A 19,305-nucleotide genomic window follows, 5' to 3' on the forward strand; every position below is an offset into this window, starting at 1 on the left:
GCAACTCATTGCAAAGGTGGAGCAAGCTAACATCACTCCTATCTCAGTATCTCACATAATGCAAAACACATCTCCTTGCGGATATGTATAATGTTATGCATTAAGGGAAGGGCCACTACCCAGACTAGTTTTCACCTTTATTGAGGTCTCTTCAATGGGAGCCAGGCCTAACCAACTTTCAATAAACCAAAATGGTAAGCCATTTTGTGTGCAGATTCGGTCTCCCGGGTTCCAAGGGGATAAAGCAGCTGAGGAAAGAAGAGTTACAAAGATTATACTGGGATTATAGGATAGATTACAAGCATGCAGATTACAGATGCTGGTTAACAGGTGAAAGGGGGATGATATGATAGAGGTCTATAAACTTCTGAATGGGTGTCATAGGATATCATATGATGAAAATTTTCATTATATGGAAGGTGGGGAGAGAACACAGGGCAGCCACAGAAGCTGTTTGCAGTCAAGAAAGGGGTAAGAGTAAGATTTTTGTCTTACAGAGCAGTGAGCAAGTGGAATAGTTTGCCTTTAGGGGTAGTGAGTGCATCTAGTGGGAATAAATTTAATGAAATGTGAATGAAAGGTATGACAGCTGGATTGGGTGATGCATAACCACTTTTGATAAGTTCTTAACTTCCTGCAGGCCTTAGATAATAATAATAATATTCAAGCCATGATTTTGCAAAACGTTGCCAATGCAGTCTAAAAATAGCAGAAGTGGTTCAGAACAAAAGCTCCAGCTTCATTTGCAGCCTACATTGAAAACTGCGACAATCATGTTAATGATTGAAAACAATCATTAACAAAGCTGTCTGACTCTGAAAGAGCTAAATGTAGAAAACATGCCACTATATGTAGCAGTACCTAAATAAAGATGACCTCATGACATTCTTCTCATTGGACTCCTGAACTATGACCAAAGCAAAGTACCTCCAATATCTGTAAGCATTGCTACACTGCATACATCCTGTGGTTTTCTGCCAGAAAGACTTCTCTTCCAGCAACTGAGGTCAAGAGATGTGCTCCTGAACACCTGTCCTTTATCATATCCAAACCGCATTACACTCAGCAGGTAATCTTTTTATCCCAAAGTGCATTATCTTACATTTTGCAACATTAAATTAACAGCCATTGTCCTTTGTCAACAATGCCAATTTATTTAAAAAATCATCCTGCAGGATATCTACATCACCTTTATTAACTATTTCCCTCCCAAGTTTTGCATAATTAGCAAACAACTGCATAATGTAGTATTGTAGCTGCCATAGTACAATTGGAAGAATAGTGGAATATTGCACCCTACGACTGGAAAAGACCTGGGTTCGATTCTCGTCGTGATGAGGGGAATCCTTATATGGGCTTTTTAGCGATCTCATACAGTGGTAGCAGGGTTTTTCTCCCAGAAACTTGGGTTTTTCATCCTGCGTACAGACAAAATCGGCCTTCAGAACACGTAATTTACAGACAAAAAAATACTGTCGTTGGTGATGATGGGCGATAGATGGTGTTGATGGTAGTAGTGTCGTAGTTGGAGAATTAAGCAGTAGTGTGCTCTCCCACAATGAGTCCTTGGACTCCCTGGAGGTGTTACATAATAATATAATAATAATAACAACATCCTCCCCCCCTCCCCCGCTAAATCTTCTGCTATGTCAGTAATATACAAATTAAAGAATAATGGCCCTAGTACAGAGTCCTGAACACTCCAGTTGTCATCCTCATTTGCCTACTACTATTATAACCCTACTACTAATTTGCTATTTATCCTTTACCATACACCATTCTCTGATGTCTGTCTATCAACCACCTCCTATCCATGTCACCAGCTTCATATTCATTCCCATTTGCTCCAACTTACGTAATAGTTTTTAATGCAGTATTTTGTCAAATGCCTTTGCACAGTCCAGCAACATCATGGTGTAGCCATTTCCTTTATCCAATTCTGCTTTCACTTTATTATACAATGTGTAATTACTAAGGCAGGACCCATCTTTTACAAAGCCAAGCTACTCTCTATAAAGTATTGTTAGATTGTGATAGTGTGGAAATTTATGAATTCCTATCTTATCACAGTCTAACATGTTTTTTTTCAAACAAAAGAATGAGATAAATACAGTAGATTGCCTCTAAGTGTAGAATAAGTATTATGTATATATAAATCAAGTATGTTCTGTTATGAAAAGGTTAATTAAGTATGTATTTTGTGCCATTTGTGAACATATTTGATTTAGTATTGAAAATGTAAAGCATTACCAGAGCTTTAGAAATTAACCTGCGCAAAAGGATTATAAAATGTGAGCACAAATCCAACAGTTGGGGGGGTGTCAAGTTCAAAGGTCGTAACGCGATGGAGCGACTAGCACTTCCACGTACGTGCGATTAGCAGGGCAGACAATGGTTGCCATGACGTAAAAGTTCGCCAAATATCGAAGGGGGCGAGAAGTGCCGTGAAAAAGGAGGGAAATATAAGGGTCGTGCGACCCTGAGACAAGGCTTTTTCTTCCCTGGATTTCCTGGTGTCCGGTTCCTGTGCGGTGGCGTGAGTCTCTTTGATGTCACGAGTGGCCTAGATGTCGGAGGATGGGACTCGATAGGCAGTTACGGTCTTGGTGGCCGTATTCACCGCGAAAAGAAGTTTCCTGTGAACCTATGAAGCTCTAAAGATTCGAAAAGGGAAGATAAGTAAACTTTGTGTTATACTGAATAGGAATGAAAGATTTGTGTCATGTTAACATGTTGTAAAAAGGGACATCTGTGATTTAGGATAGGATTATATTGCTAGGACTTTAGAAGGATATTGAATTTATGTTGATTATCTGTCGTTGTGTTTAAATTGCCTTTATATTGAGTGAAATTAAGGATATGTTTAGAGTGAAGAATTGGCATAATATTAAGAGATTGTGAAAGATATGAATGTTATCTTGTGTAGTCTGACAGAGCTACGGAGCTTTAGATCGATTGTGAAAATAGTACATGAATAACGCACTAGCGAAGGTTAATATAATTCATACTCTAGGAAGCTACTGTATGTTAATTTATATGTGTAACAGTAGTGTTTGAATTTTATATACCTTGTCTGAAATTCCCTTAAGATGGGATTTATTTTAGTGTTCTTATGTGTATCAACCTTTGAGTATAATAAACCTTGCTTTTGATTCTAACAAAGACTTTCTGTGATTTCTGGAATCCGATGCACCGCTTATAAAGATCTAATACGAACCTATGCGGGATATTAAAAGAGATATTTGAAAAGAGTAAATTTTGGTCATGTCTGCAGAATTGATAGGTATCATTAAGTACTGTCCTGAGATTACCTCTTGGTTGTTAATATTAATTAATCTAATAGCGCTAAGTGGCGCAGCGAAACAAATAAATTTCTTGGCGTTTTAAGAGAGGTAAATCTCAGACACTCTGATACTGCCTCGATCTCGAGGAAATTCCATTGTCCCTCAGAGGTACCACGTGTTACCTGATAGAATGAATCAAGGAGATATAGTAAAGGGTTAAAGTAGTTGTAATTGAGAAGAAAGGTTACAACATAAATCACGGTAGGATAGCAATATATAAATAAGCTGTACAACAAGAATAAAGAATCGATAGGATTGTAGTTAATAGAGAATAATAAGGAAAAGAACGTCACAACAGTATCATATTCCTATCCACCCATTCCTGAATTTTACCTTTAATCAACTTTTCCAATAATAAATTTAGTTTAATCCTTTATCCAAGTGTGAGCAAACAAAGTTTGTGCCTGAAAGTGTCTTCAGGACTGGAGTAGGGTGGTACACACCAGGGCACTCCTTGCAAAGGTGGAGCAAGCTACCAACACTCCTATCTCAGTATCTCCCATAAAGCAAAACACATCTCCTTGTGGATATGTCTAATGTTATGCATTAAGGGAAGGGCCACAACCCAGACTAGTTTCGACCTTATTGAGGTCTCTTCAGTGGGAGCCAGGCCCAAGTGGAGATACCAGGCAGAAGCATTAGCAAGGTCATCTCCTCCTATAGGAGCTGCCAAACGGTGTGCCACCTTTTTATTAAATTACTCTGGATTTAGAGAAAGATGTTGAAAGTTTATTTTTCACTTGGTCAGACTATAATAAATTTAGTTTAATCCAGAGTAATTTTTTTGTTTGTTTGCTCACACTGTCCCAAGTGTGAGCAAACAAAGTTTGCACCTGAAAACATCTTCAGGACTTACAGTTACCCTTGCATAATATCATTATCAGCCCATTCAGATTCACAACCTGAGAAACGAAACTGCACCCAACTGTTCATGATCATTTAATCACATGGATGGCAGCAGGCACATGCTTGCCTCCATCCCCCTCCCAATATCTGTAGTTTCCCTGATTTTGCACTTTCAAACTCACAGTGAACAACTAATAACTCTCTCCAAACATCTAACACCAAAACCAATGGACTGCATTTATGCAGTCTATCAGGCATATACAAGTCCCTTCATCCATCCATTAATCAAATTCACTCTACACATCTATAAAACTGCACGCTATTCCTCCTACACAATTTTCTCATTGACTTATTATCATGGTCCTTTTTCTCAATTCTGTCTTATCATACTGAGGCAGCAGACTCACAATCTTTACTTTCATATCCTCTCTCACTGAATATTTCTCACCATTGCAATCATTTGTGCTGCCAAAATAATCAACTCTTTCACTTTTCCCTTCTGCAAACTAACAGCTTCCCCAACATCCCTTGATCTTTGTGCCTAGGAAACATACTTTTGTCACCGTCTCAAGTACACCTCTTATCATTGAATCCCCATACAATACTTTCTCTTTCCTCACAGTTTCTAGCATTTTTATACTCGTCCCATTCACTTTTTTCTTTCATTCTGCCTCTTGTTGTACTAGATGACAACAGTTTCTCTAGTTGCCCGAGCTCATATTTTGTCCTGGGAAGAAGGCTGCATGCTATTTCTCTAAGTGTACTATTTCTCTCCATTTCATCATCCACGTTATTTCTTTCACGCACTTCCTTCATACTTTCATTTGTATTTCGTATAGACACTGTCATTCACTGCTTCCAACATATTCTCCACAACACTTTCACAATCCTGCCCTACATCCCTGATATCAGTTACTTCATTGCTTTTCATGCAATCTTCTACTTTTCATGCAATTCTCATTTCTTGCACTCTCTATGCTAACAACAATACTCTCCTACATTCATCCTACTCCTAATATTCATACAAAAAAAAACTTGCAGTGTTCAGATGTGTCAAGCTTCAAGCTAAATGGGGTTAGGATAACTTACTTTCAATGCTTCCAAACATTATAATTGTCTTTTTTTTTTCTTGCAAAAAAAAAGACTGTGTTGAGTAACACTTATGTTACTCAACAGACAAGATTGGACCACTCTTCAGGCCGATGCTAATCCCTTGGCATTTCCTGTCAAACACATCACTTATATAGCATCTTTAGCTTCCAAAAATCTTGGCATTCTTTTCACTCGACATTACTTTGTCATCTCCTCAACTACTAACTCTATATAATATATTATAGGATAGTGAAGAGCCCTCACAACTCAATGTTTAAAATAAACTTGAAAAAAAAAGCATAACATTCACCATTTTACAATTTAGTGTTCTGTAAATTAAAAAAATTTAAGTTCATTTTAATGACTACAATGCAGCTGTTTTCAATTGCAGAGTTTTTCCAAGTCTGGTATGATGGACATAACTTGTAGCATCATATCATTTTCTGCATTTAGTCTGTTTCCATATTTAGTTTTATTATTCATATAGTGAGAATGTTTTTTCAAAGAGATATGTTGTTGGAAAACATATCAAAAACTTCAAAGCTTGAATACAAAGTACAGTAAAGTGAATGGGGAAAAAAAAACCTGGCCAATCTCTTGCTATAAAATTTTACATATCATGCATAATGGAGGCAAATAGTAACTACCCATGATAAGAAGTCTGCTGACTGAAAAAACTGCTCACAAAAAAAAAATAATAAATAAATAAATATCGCATTCAATTCATTAATTAAAAAAAAAGTGAATGTTTGTAAACAAGATTCGCAGACCCCTAGAATTTCAGTTGTGGAGCCTGCTTTGGGAAAGCCTGGGATAGTGGGCCATTCCAAAACCACTGTCTCACAGATGGTCACTTCTGTACTGTGTCATTTCTACAGATATTCCCATAAAACAACCTTCAGCATTTCAAAAAGAATATCAACTGATTACTTTCCTCATAACCTCTGCTCATGTACTGCTTTAATTTTTAATAGGTTTGCAGCCTCTTGCATGTGGAAATATTTTTAAAAAAAGTAATAATAATAAATTAACTCTTTTTCTTCCAGTCTTTGACAGTAGCCAATTCTCTACACGAGAAATGTTAATCTTGCCTAGAGAAGTGCCCAAAGTTGGAACAAAATAGTTATCTTATTACTTCTTCTTCAGATAACTCTTATCCCCAATATTTATTGGCTTATACATATATAACTCCATACAAGGGTGGTCTGAAAATTTTCGGCCTCGGCCATAGATGGCAACACTATTGGCAAGATTTTTTTTTCTAAGTTGGCACATCTGTCATAAGCATCCATGTGAAATTGCAAATCATTCTATCAAGTAATTTGTTTTATACAGCTGTCTGAAGCAAAAGTGTTGTCTGTATCCCTTGAAATGGATAAAATTGAGTATCGTGCAGTTATAAAATTCTTTGTAAAAGAAGGTTTAATGCCAAAAGTAATTCATTCAAAGATCATAAAAGTTTATGGGCACTCTTCTCCTTTGTTTTCGACAATTAAGAAATGGTCTGCCAAGTATAAACGTGGCTGTACCAGCCTTGAAAATGATCCATGGGAAGGATGCCCAAAAAGTGTAATAACACAGAAATCATTAATCAAGTGCACGATATGGTATTGGATGACCGGCTAGTAAATGTGCATAAAATTGTTGAGACTATAGGCATTTCAAAAGTATGTGTAGAATATTCATTTTCTGAAATTATGGATTCTACAACCGCGTTAAAATAACTCTTTTTATTATCCCGACGTTTCGTTCTTCATATCAAGATCATCATCTGGAGCATACATAAATATACAAGACAAGCTGCATTACATTTCAAACTGTAAGCTAGAGAAACAATGATTTGATCACATCTACTTACTGGCATGACCTCTAGTGAAAAAAAAAAAAAATTTTTTTTTTTTAAATTACATCAAGCTAATTTAATTTTTGTTTACATGAATAAACATTCTTGTTTACAGATGGTTTTCCTTCCAGTAACAGTGATGTCCTATTTCTATTATTACAATTGTTATTTTTTATTTAAAAAAAAAAAAGTTATTTATAAATTACAACATGAATAAACTTTCTTATACATTTTTTTCCTTAACAGGGATGTCCTATTTTTCAGTATTACAGTTGTTATTTTAGATTTAGGATCCTGGATTTCCTGTTTATAGTTGTTCTTAGAGAGGAAGAATTCGTGGGACGAATATATGCCTTCCATATGTATGGGATTTTTAGACCATCATTATTGTTTAGATTGGGGTGGTTGATAATGATCTCACAAGCTTCCTTAAATTTGGGGTTCATACCATGTTTTGGTGTGATGTAGACAACTAATGCTTTTCCAGTTAATTCTATGTAAGGTGTTCAAGAGCATGATCAGAAAGGCCAGCTTCACCATAATTATTATATCTGATGTGTCGTTTATGTTTTTTTTGTCTGATCGGAATTGTGCGTCCTGTTTCTCCTATGTATGGTATGTTGCAGGCGCAGTAAATACGGTATACTGCAGGGTGAACCAGCAGAGGGAGTGGGTCTTTGGATGAGTTGAGTAAGGCTTTTTAATTTTGCAGGAGATTTAAAGGTGGCTTTGAGGTTGTATTTTTGTAGTACTCTGTTTATTTTGTCTGATGTCCCTTTAATGTAGAGAATGGTTATAGTTTTACTGTAGTCTGGTTTGTCTTTGTTTTTTATTCAGGTCTTGTAGAGAATTTTGTTAATAGTGTTTTGGCTGTATCCATTATTTTGAAAAGAATTACTGATCACTTTAAATTTGTTTTTCAATGGCTGTTCACTGGAGCAGATCTTCAGAGCCTTGTTTTTTAGGGTATTGATGACACCTAGTTTTTGTGTTAGGTGGTGATAGGAGTTTATGTGTATATATTGGCCAGTATGTGTCGGTTTCCGGTAAACAGTGATTGCCTGAGGGAAGACGTGTGACAAGTCTATCTAGAAACGGCAGTGTGTTATGTTTTTCAATCTCAATTGTGAACTGTATACGTTTGTGTTGCTTGTTTAGGTGGCTAAGGAAAGTGTCTGGTGGCGATGAGACCAAATCACAAAACATTGTCAACGTATCTGAGCCAAACTTTGGGTTTTAAAGGGTAGGAACCTAGAGCAAGTTGTTCAAAATGTTCCATATAAAAGTTAGCAATGGGGGGGATAATGGCGAGCCCATGGCTGTGCCTTCTTTTTGTAGATAGAAAGCGTTTTGCCATACAAAATAACCAGAATGTAATACATGTGCAAAGAGTGCCGTGATATCTGGAGGAAATTTGTTCTGTAAAAGAAGAATTGTGTCATTGATTGGGACATTCCTAAAGAGGACAGAGCGAGACGTCAAACTGACTAATAGATCATCTTTTTCTAATGTAATGTCTTTGATGATGTTTATGAAGTGTTGTGTGTTTTTGATATAGGAGGGGGAATGACCTACCAACTCCTTGAGTGTTGCCGCTAATTTTTTGGCTAAGTGATAGGTTGGGCTATCAATCCCTTTGACTATAGGCCTTAATGGTGTGTTTTCTTTGTAAATTTTCGGGGAACGAGCGTAGTGTGGAAATAGTTTTTTGACCATATCTTCGGGCCATGTGGTAATTGACTTAAGCGGATTGTCTGTTTTCTTTTTGATTCTATTAGTTGGATTATAGTTAACTAATTTGTATGTGTTATCGTCAGAGACCAGCAGATTCATTTTTTCCACATATGTGGTTCAGTTTAAGATAACGGTGGCATTTCCTTTATCTGCTCTGGTTATTAAGATGGTCGGATTTGACTTTAGTGACTTTATCGCTGTTATTTCGTGTTGAGTTAGCTTGCTTGTCATTGTTTTGTTATGATTTAAAATGCTGGCGGTTTCTAAAATTTTTTCTGCTCTGTTATTTGGGATGAATCTTAGGCCTCTTTCAATATTACAAATAAATTCAAGTTTGTTTATCGATTTGGATGCTATGGCATAATTTAAACGTTTGTTAAGTATCGAAAGTTCGTCTTTGTTTAAAGCGTGGTTGGATAGGTTAACTATATTATTGTTACCTGTCGGTGATTGGTGGCTCCTGTTGTTTCTTGCTTCTGGTTGGTTGTTATTGTTCATTGTGGAGAAATTTGAATATGGCGGCTGGTTCTTTCGATCTTTTAGTCTTTGGAATTTAGATTGTTTCTTCGTTTGGAGGATGTGGTTCGCTTGTCAGTAATCTTTTCCAGGATCATCCAGATATCTGCGTTTACATAGCTTGAAAGTTCTGTTTTTTCCTTTTGTAGCTGGTTTTGTGTAGCAGCTAAGTTCTTTCTGGAAGCTTGGATTTGTTCTCAGAGAAGTGCTTTCTCCATGTGGAAGTATATACATTGCACTTTTGCTGAGGTGAATTTTCTTTTTAGCCTTATGCAATTTGGAATGATATTGCTGTCCCTACATTGTTTTAAAAAAGCCAGTTGATTGATCAAATTAGAAACCTGATTCTTCAGCTTACCGTATTGATTGCATCGCTTGTGGGTCGAATCTCCATGAATTATCATAATCCTTTCCTTTAATGTTACACGGTGATCAGCATTCATTTTTGAAATTATGGATTCTACAACCGTGTTAAAATAACTCTTTTTATTATCCTGACATTTCGATCTTCATATCAAGATCATCATCTGGAGCATACATAAATATACAAGACAAGCTGCGTTACATTTCAAACCGTAAGCTAGAGAAACAATGATTTAATCACATGCTACACACTGGCATGACCTCTAGAGAAAAAAAAAATAATAAAATAAAAATTACATCAAGCTAATTTAATTTTTGATTACATGAATAAACATTCTTGTTTACAGATGGTTTTCCTTCGAGTAACAGTAATATCCTATTTCTATTATTACAATTGTTATTTTTGATTTAAAAAATAAATTAAATAAAAAAAAAAAATTGATTTAACTATAACCCAACTAATAGAATCAAAAAGAAAACAGAGAACCTAATTAAGTCAATTACCACATGGCCCGAAGATATGGTCAAAAACTATTTCCACACTACGCTCGTTCCTCGAGAATTTACGGGCTACCGAAAATTCACAAAGAAAACACACCGTTAAGGCCTATAGTCGAAGGGATTGATAACCCGACCTATCACTTAGCCAAAAAAAATTAGTGGCAACACTCAAGGAGTTGGTAGGTCATTCCCCCACAACACTTCATAAACATCATCAAAGACATTACATTAGAAAAAGGTGATCTATTAGTCAGTTTTGACGTCTCTACCCTCTTTACAAATGTCCCAATCAATGACACAATTCTCCTTTTACAGAACAAATTTTCTCCAGATATCACGACGCTCTTTGCGCATGTATTACATTCTGGTTATTTTGTATGGCAAAACGCTTCCTATCTACAAAAAGAAGGCACAGCCATGGGCTCGCCATTATCCCCCCCCCCGATTGCTAACTTTTATATGGAACATTTTGAACAACTTGCTCTAGGTTCCTCTCCCTTTAAAACCCAAAGTTTCGCTCAGATATCTTGACAATGTTTTCGAGATTTGGTCTCATGGCCGCCAGACACTAGACACTTTCCTTAGCCACCTAAACAAGCAACACAAACATATACAGTTCACAACTGAGATTGAAAAACATAACACAATGCTGTTTCTAGATACTCTTGTCACACGGCTTCCCTCAGGCAATCTTTCCTTTGCTGTTTACCGGAAACAGACACATACTGGCCAATATATGCACATAAACATCTATCACCACCCAACACAAAAACTAGGTGTCATCAATACCCTAAAAAACAAGGCTCTGAAGATCTACTCCAGTGAACAGGCACAGAAAAATGAATTTAAAGTGATCAGTAATACTTTTCAAAAAAATGGATACAGCCAAAACACTATTAACAAAATTCTCTACAAGACCTGAATAAAAAACAAAGACAAACCAGACTACAGTAAAACTATAACCATTCCCTACATTAAAGGGACATCAGACAAAATAAACAGAGTACTACAAAAATACAACCTCAGAGCCACCTTTAAACCTCCTGCAAAATTAAAAAGCTTACTCAACTCATCGAAAGACCTACTCCCTCTGCTGGCCCACCCTGGAGTATACCGTATTTACTGCACCTGCAACATACCATACATAGGAGAAACAGGACACACAATTCCGATCAGACAAAAAGAACATAAACGACACATCAAATATAATAATTATGGTTAAGCGGGCCTTTCTGAACGTGCTCTGAACACCTTATATAGAATTGACTGGAAAAGCACTAGTTGTCTACATCACACCAAAACATGGTATGAACCCAAATTTAAGGAAGCTTGTGAGATCATTATCAACCACCCCAATCTAAACAATAATAATGGTCTAAAAATCCCATACATATGGAAGGCATATATTCGTCCCACGAATCCTTCCTCTCTAAGAACAACTATAAACAGGACTCTAGAAAATTCAGGATCATATAAACTTTCTTATACATTTTTTTCCTTAACAACTGTAATACTGAAAAATAGGACATCACTGTTAAGGAAAAAAATGTATAAGAAAGTTTATTCACGTTGTAATTTATAAATAACTTTTTTTTTTTAAAATAAAAAATAACAATTGTAATAATAGAAATAGGACATCACTGTTACTGGAAGGAAAACAATCTGTAAACAAGAATGTTTATTCATGTAATCAAAAATTAAATTAGTTTGATGTAATTTAAAAAAAAAATTTTTTTTCACTAGCGGCCATGCCAGTGAGTAGCATGTGATCAAATCATTGTTTCTCTAGCTCACAGTTTGAAGTGTAACGCAGCTTGTCTTGTATATTTATGTATGCTACAGATGATGATGAGCTTGACATGAAGAAACTCTTTTTATTATCCTGAAACATTGGGATAATAAAAAGAGTTATTTTAACACGGTTGTAGAATCCATAATTTCAAAAATGAATGCTGATCACCAAGTAACACTAAAGGAAAGGATAATGTGTAGGATATATTTTGCGTGAAGAATTGCAAATGAAAAAGCTTTGCGCAGGATGAGTGCCACGCTTGCTCATAGCAGATCAAAAACGCACTTGCATGAAAATCTCTGAACAGTGCTTGGAGTGTTTTTAACAAGAATATAACTGATTTTGTGCATTATTTATTACTATGGATGAGACTTGGATTCATCACCATTACACACTAGAATCCAAACAGCAGTTAAAACAGTGGACAGAAGCCAGTTGTTCAGTGCCAAAGAAGAAGACAAAGTCGGTTCCATCAGTAGGAAAGGTCATGGCATCAGTAATTTGGGATGCTAAAGGCATTTTGTTTATTAATTATCTTGAAAAGTGTAAAACAATAACTGGGAAATATTATTCCGATCTTTTAACCAGACTGGATGAAAAAATTCGTGAGAAAAGATCTAGTTTGCAGGAGAAAAAAAATCATTTTTCATCAGGACATGGAACCTGCCCACAAAGGTGTTTTGGCAATGGGAAAATTAAGGGATCTGCACTATGAATTATTGGAACATCCACCCTATTTCCCAGATTTGGCTCCCTCTGACTTCTATCTCTTCCTTGCTGGTCAACGTTTTTCTTCCAATCAAGAGGTGATTGCAGCTGTAGAGGATCTCACTTACTGAGAACCACTACAGGGACAGGATAATGGCACTGGAGCATCCTGGAATAAATGTATTAGTCCTAAGGGAGATTATGTTGAAAAATAAAAATAATTTTGAAATTATTAATTATATGAAGAGCCAAAGGCTTCAAATTCGGCGACATATAAACTTATTTAAGTTAAGGGATATTACATCCCATATTGTTTCATAGCCAAATAAGAAACTCAAAGAGTTTCATGCCGATTTCACTGATGAGACCTCAATAAAGGTTGAAACCGGTCTGGATAGTGACCTTCTCTCACTCATAATGTAGAACAGTAATACAGCTTCTAGGAGCTGGGTTTCACATTATGGGGAAATATCAAGAATAGTGATCGGAGCTTGCTCCACCCTTACCATGAGTAGCCTCAGTGTTGCACTCCCTGAAGGGTCAGTTGTAACACTATCCAGGTATTTGCTTACGCTTGGACTCGCCGAACTTTATATATTTACTATGTTCGGCATGAAACTCTTTGAGTTTCTTATTTGGCTATGTAACAATATGGGATGTAATATCCCTTAACTTAAATAAGTTTATATGTCGCCGAATTGAACCCTTTGGCTCTTCATATAATTAATAATTTATTAGGACACCTTCTTGGCAATTCTCATATTTGGGTATATGTAAGTTCTGTTTGCTACAAACTTGGTATTTCTAGGTCTACCTACTCACTGATAAGACCTCAATAAAGGTTGATACCAGTCTGGGTTTCAACCTTTATGAAAGTTTTTCAACCTAACCTTCTCTCACTCATAAGTAGAACAGCAATATAGCTCCTAGGAGCTGGGTTTCACATTATGGGGAAATTTCAAGAATAGTGATCGGAGCTTGTTCCACCCTTACCACAAGTAGCCTCAGTGTTGCACTCCCTAAAAGGTCAGTTGTAACACTATCCAGGCATTTGCTTACGCTTGGACTCGCCGAACTTTATATATTTACTATATTTGGCATGAAACTCTTTGAGTTTCTTATTCGGCTATGAAACAATATGGGATGTAATATCCCTTAATTTAAATAATTTTGAAATTATAAATCCGTTTTTTCATTGTTAGGCCAAGAACTTTTCAGACCACCCTCGTATATGTACTGCTTATACACCAATACATATATGCATTGGTGTATAACCAATAAATTGGTGTATATTGTTATAACCTATGAATACTGTTTTCTAAGATAACATACGTCATGGATCCTTAAAACCTGTCAACTCAGTATAGAACTGAGAGCAATTAGGTTGATGCATGACCTGTCTATCGCCAATTCAATGCATCCTCTTTAAAACAAATATTCAGTTTCTGCTACCTGCATTTTTTACAGAATGTTATTATTATTACTATTGTTATGCTGATAACTTTATGGAATCCAAAGACTCACAGCAGAACACAATAAACCATTCACAATACCTATAACACATCTCCTTAAACTCAGTCATCATTGCCAAAGCACTCGTGACTGCCTCTTGACAACCCATTCCAGAGTGATTCAGGCTTGCTTTGTTTCTGAATACTACAGCATTCTATATGCCTAAATATGAGACTGCTACATCATTCCGGTATTGATATTCCATTCATCAATAACAGTAGAATGTAGTATGGAAATATTTAACCTCTTATGCTACAAACTTCCATAGCAGGACAATAATGTGAGACACTATAATCAATTTAACGAAATTCCATAGATATCTCCTGGAAGGATAAATCTAGCTTAAAGAATTGCATATGGTCACCTTCCAGTAAATGCCATCAAATGGGATTTCCAGTCTGTAATATCTGGTACAGCCTGGAAACAAACAGACAATGCATTTTAAATGCCCTCTTGCTCCATATATTTGGAAAATATATAATGTGCTGAGCATTCCATTACAGTAGAATGAGATCTTTTTTTACAACACTATACACCAGTTAGCCATGATAAAAGAATTTTCATATTTATAATTAATGAGTAAAAATACATTATGAATATTATTGGATATAATATATCAATTATGGAACGTAAGGAAAAACACACAGTTTTTCAAACGCCAGAGCTATGACATACAAATATGCCAGTCTGGTTGGCTGGGTGGATAGCATATCTGTTCTCCAACCAATAGGTTGTGGTTTCAGTTTATAAATCATCCCTCAACCTGTTGGTTGTGGGATGTTTGTAAAAGACTGATGTAGATGAGCATGATGACTCTGAGTTTATAGGGCTTGCCTTGATTGTAAAAATTCTACAATATTCTATTATGGAAATTCTATTTTTTTCAGTCCATCTATTTTTACATTCAGAAAGAAGCATCCTAGAAAATACCAAATTTTTGCTGACATGATGCAGACTGCCCATGTTATATCGTGGGAAAATAAAATTCTGTCTATATAAAGAAAGCCTTAGGTGTTGTTCATTACTTATTGTATAATAATGCTTTAAGGTATAAGCAACACCAAGAGGGAAAAAATATATTATTTATTAAACTCACTAATATTTCACTGGTTTTCTACCTAGCATTATCAGAATACAATGATAACTGCGATAAGCACACAGCACCAAACCAAGTAATTGTAGGAACAATTTAAATTGTAACTAAGTTTATTTTTCACTTGGTTAGACTATAATAAATTTAGTTTAATCCTTTATCCAAGTGTAAGCAAGCAAAGTTTGCACATGAAGTATCTTCAGGACTGATCTTCGTAGTAAAGGTGGATCAAGTTCTCATCACTCCTTGTCGCAGTATCTCCCATAATGCAAAGCACATCTCCTTGCAGACATGTATAATGCTATGCATTAAGGGAAGGGCCACTACCCAGACCGGTTTCGACCTTTATTGAGGCCTCATCAGTGGGAGCCAGACCCAGAAGTGGTGATACTAAGGCAGAAGCAATGGAGAGGTCATATTTACCTATGCACATGTCCACAAGGAGACGTGCTTTGCATTATGGGAGATACTGAAATAAGGAGTGATGAGAACTTGATCCACCTTTACTACGAGTTGCCTCAGTCCTGAAGATACTTCAGGTGCAAACATTGTTTGCTTACACTTTGATAAAGAATTAAACTAAATTTATTATAGTCTAACCAAGTGGAAAATAAACTTCCAACATCTTTCTCTAAATCTAGAGTAATTTAATAATAAGGTGGTACACCTTTTGGCACCTCGTATAGGTAAATGACCTTTCCATTGCTTCTGCCTTAGTATCACCACTTCTGGATCTGGCTCCCACTGACGAGACCTCAATAAAGGTCGAAACCGGTCTGGGTAGTGGCCCTTCCCTTAATGCATAGCATTATACATGTCTGCAGGGAGATGTGCTTTGCATTATGAGAGATACTTCAGCAGAAACATGGAAATTGAAGACTTCCTAGTATCAAAACAAGGTATGTACAAATTTTTTTCCTCCTTTTTTTCTGCTATAATTGCCTTCAATTCTCACCCTTAATGCCCTAAAATATACATATAAATTTGAGTAAAAAGAGACAATGTATTTAATATAGGGGACACTCCTAAACAAAAACAGGCTATAATAGCCGTAATAATTAATAATTAGTTAATTAATTTTATTTAAGTTTATTTTTGGGTAGAATTACAAATTGTATTGAAGTTATATTGAAATTTCCCATAGAATTATGGTATAAACATAAAATTTGAAAAATCTCGCTGATAATTAAGTTTATTTTTATTGTCTGAAGAAGTATTTCCGAGCTTCACTGCGAACAGTCTCTTGTTGGCAATTTATCATTTGGGCATATTGTGTGTGATTATTTAGTTTAATATGCATTCGCAAGATATTTTGACTTTTATTAAACAGTAAGACTAGTTAATAAAAAAGCCAAGAGGCCATTTTTTTTTTATGGCGACAAAAATTAAGTTAAGGGAGCAAAAAATCCCTCATTATTTTATAGAGCCAAATACGAAGATCGAGATCTCAGCGTTTCATGCCGAAGAATTTTTTCAGTACTATTTTTCAAATGGTACTGAAAAAATTCTTAATTATATCAATAGTGAAAACTTATTTTTAATTTTATTTTTATATTTATATTTCTTGTTTCTATTCTTCAGAAATGGATAATTCAAGAATATTAAGTCAAAGAGACAAGGAAAAACATGCTTGGAATGGGTCTCTTTATGTTAAAGACAAGATTGATAAGAAAGGTTCAATTCAATTTTGACGATGTGAAAATAAAAATAAAGGATGCAAAGGTAGAATCTGGAAAAGTGTCAGTGATGGATCACTAATTTCTGAAAAACAGAAACACACATGTAGCAGTTCTGGAAATGCGGCCAGTAATAACGCAAGAAGTTAGTACAACAGTTAAAAAATTAGCGGATACGACAATGAGCAACCCATCACAAATCAGAACTCAAGTTCTACAAAATCTTTCTTCTGCGGTAGAAGGAATGCTTCCAAATCATAGCAGTCTGTGCAGAAATATTCAAAGAAGATTAAAAAATTTAAAAGTCCCAATTAATCCTGAATTTAGGGAAACAATAATTATTCCTGAAGAATACTTAAATTATGAATTCAGTCCATCACAATTTTAACATTTTTTATTGGCTGATTCTGGATCAGAACAGGTCGACCATGAGAATATTAATTTTTGGTCATGAAATCCATGCAGTGTGGAGCCAAAGCATGAATGAATTATTTATGGATGGCACATTTTTACTTTCTCCCCCTCTTTTTGCTCAAATTTTTGTTATTTTGGCTAGAAAGGATGGAGGTCCTGTTTTATATTGTTTATTACCTAATAAGACTCTTGAAACATACACAAAATTATTTCATATGATACATGAAATGTGGCCATTAGCAGATCCCAAAAATGTAACTTTGTTGATTTTGAAATTGCCATTCATCAATATTTCCACAAGCCATCATAAATGGTTGCTTTTTTTTCATCTCATACAAAATCTTCGTAAGCATTTAGCTTCATGCAGTCTTTTAACCTGATATAATTCTGATGTGCAATTCGCTTTAAATTCAAAAATGATCACTTCGCTTACTTTCGTTCCAGAAAAAGATATTATTTATGCTATTTCTGAACTTGAGAATCATTTATCCAATGGATTTGAACCAATTTTAGAATGGTTTACAAACACATACATAGGTCGTCTAAGGAATAACAGAACCAGGGTTCCACTGATTTTTCCCTCAAACGTTTGGTCTGTGTACCAAAGAACAATAAATGGAAGCGATAGGACAAGTAATTTTGCAGAAGCCTGTCATCGAAAACTGCAATTGAGCTTTGGCAGCAGTGCAAGGCATCCAAATTTATGGATTTTTATAAATGGACTACAAAAAATTCAAAAAACATATGATGTTGATTATGAAAGAGCAGTAGCAGGTTTTCAACATAAGCACAAATGTAGATGTTATGATGAAGCTGACCAAAGAATTTTGAAAAAAAGTTATTAATTACGATTGGGAAAATATAATAGAATATTTACGTGGTATTGCATATAACTATAATATGAATTAATAAATTCAAAAACATTGTTTCGAATTTCATATACTTTTTTTGTTTTATTGTATATATGTAACATTCGTAAATATGTTTGTTAATTACAAAATAATATTAATAAATGAATTAAAACAAAACTATATTTTTTCTTTATTTTAATACTGTGCAATTATACCTTTTGATTTTTAAATCATTTACAGACCACTCTTTTTAAACCCTCTCTTTCTTAAACGATCCTACAAATTTTGATAATATATGATATAAACAAAAATGTATAATATAAATATTTATTAACTAGCTGACTCATTTTTTTGTATGGGAAATTTCAATATAACTTCTATACAATTCGTAATTCTACACAATAAAAATAAACTTAATTATAAGTGAGATTTTTCAAATTTTATGTTTATACCATTCTTTTAACTCATTTGTCAAAAAATATTATTTAAATTTATCTCATAATAGATCAACAGAATAGAATTGCATATTTGATCTTTTATTCCATCGCCCATCACCCAGTTGACCGTCACCTAGTTGTCATGTACCCTGGGCTCACCCCCCCCCCCAATTGCTAACTTTTATATGGAAGACTTTGAGCAATGAGCTCTAGAGTCAGCATGCCCAAAAGCCCAAAATTTGGCTCAGATACGTCAACAATATTTTGGCATTTGGCCCCACAGCCGCGAAGCACTAAATACATTCCTTAGCCACCTGAACAAACAACACAAACATATCCAATTCACCATTGAAATAGAAAAAAACAACTCTCTTCCGTTCCTAGACACACTCGTCAATGTCTTCCCTCAAGCTGTCTCTCCTTCTCAGTCTACTGCAAACCTACATACACAAAAATTCTTATCACCACCCAACACAAAAACTAGGTCTCATAAGCACCCTTAAACAAAACTAGGTCTCATAAGCACCCTTAAACACAGAGCTCAAACTATCTATTCAAATGAACAAGCTCTAAACCAGGAATA

At 35.3% G+C, this 19,305-nt stretch overlaps 1 protein-coding gene across 2 annotated transcripts in view; it reads right to left on the reverse strand.

Moving 5' to 3' along the window:
• The window catches only part of LOC150104237 (uncharacterized), a 358,570-nt gene that overhangs the window by 36,037 nt on the left and 303,228 nt on the right, over positions 1–19,305 (reverse strand). The gene's annotated exons all lie outside the window — the stretch shown is intronic.

The sequence above is a fragment of the Typopeltis vanoorti genome, chromosome 8 (genome assembly GCF_054136105.1).
Source record: "Typopeltis vanoorti isolate ZY-2024b chromosome 8, IOZ_Tvanoo_1.0, whole genome shotgun sequence".
NCBI lineage: Eukaryota > Metazoa > Arthropoda > Arachnida > Uropygi > Thelyphonidae > Typopeltis > Typopeltis vanoorti.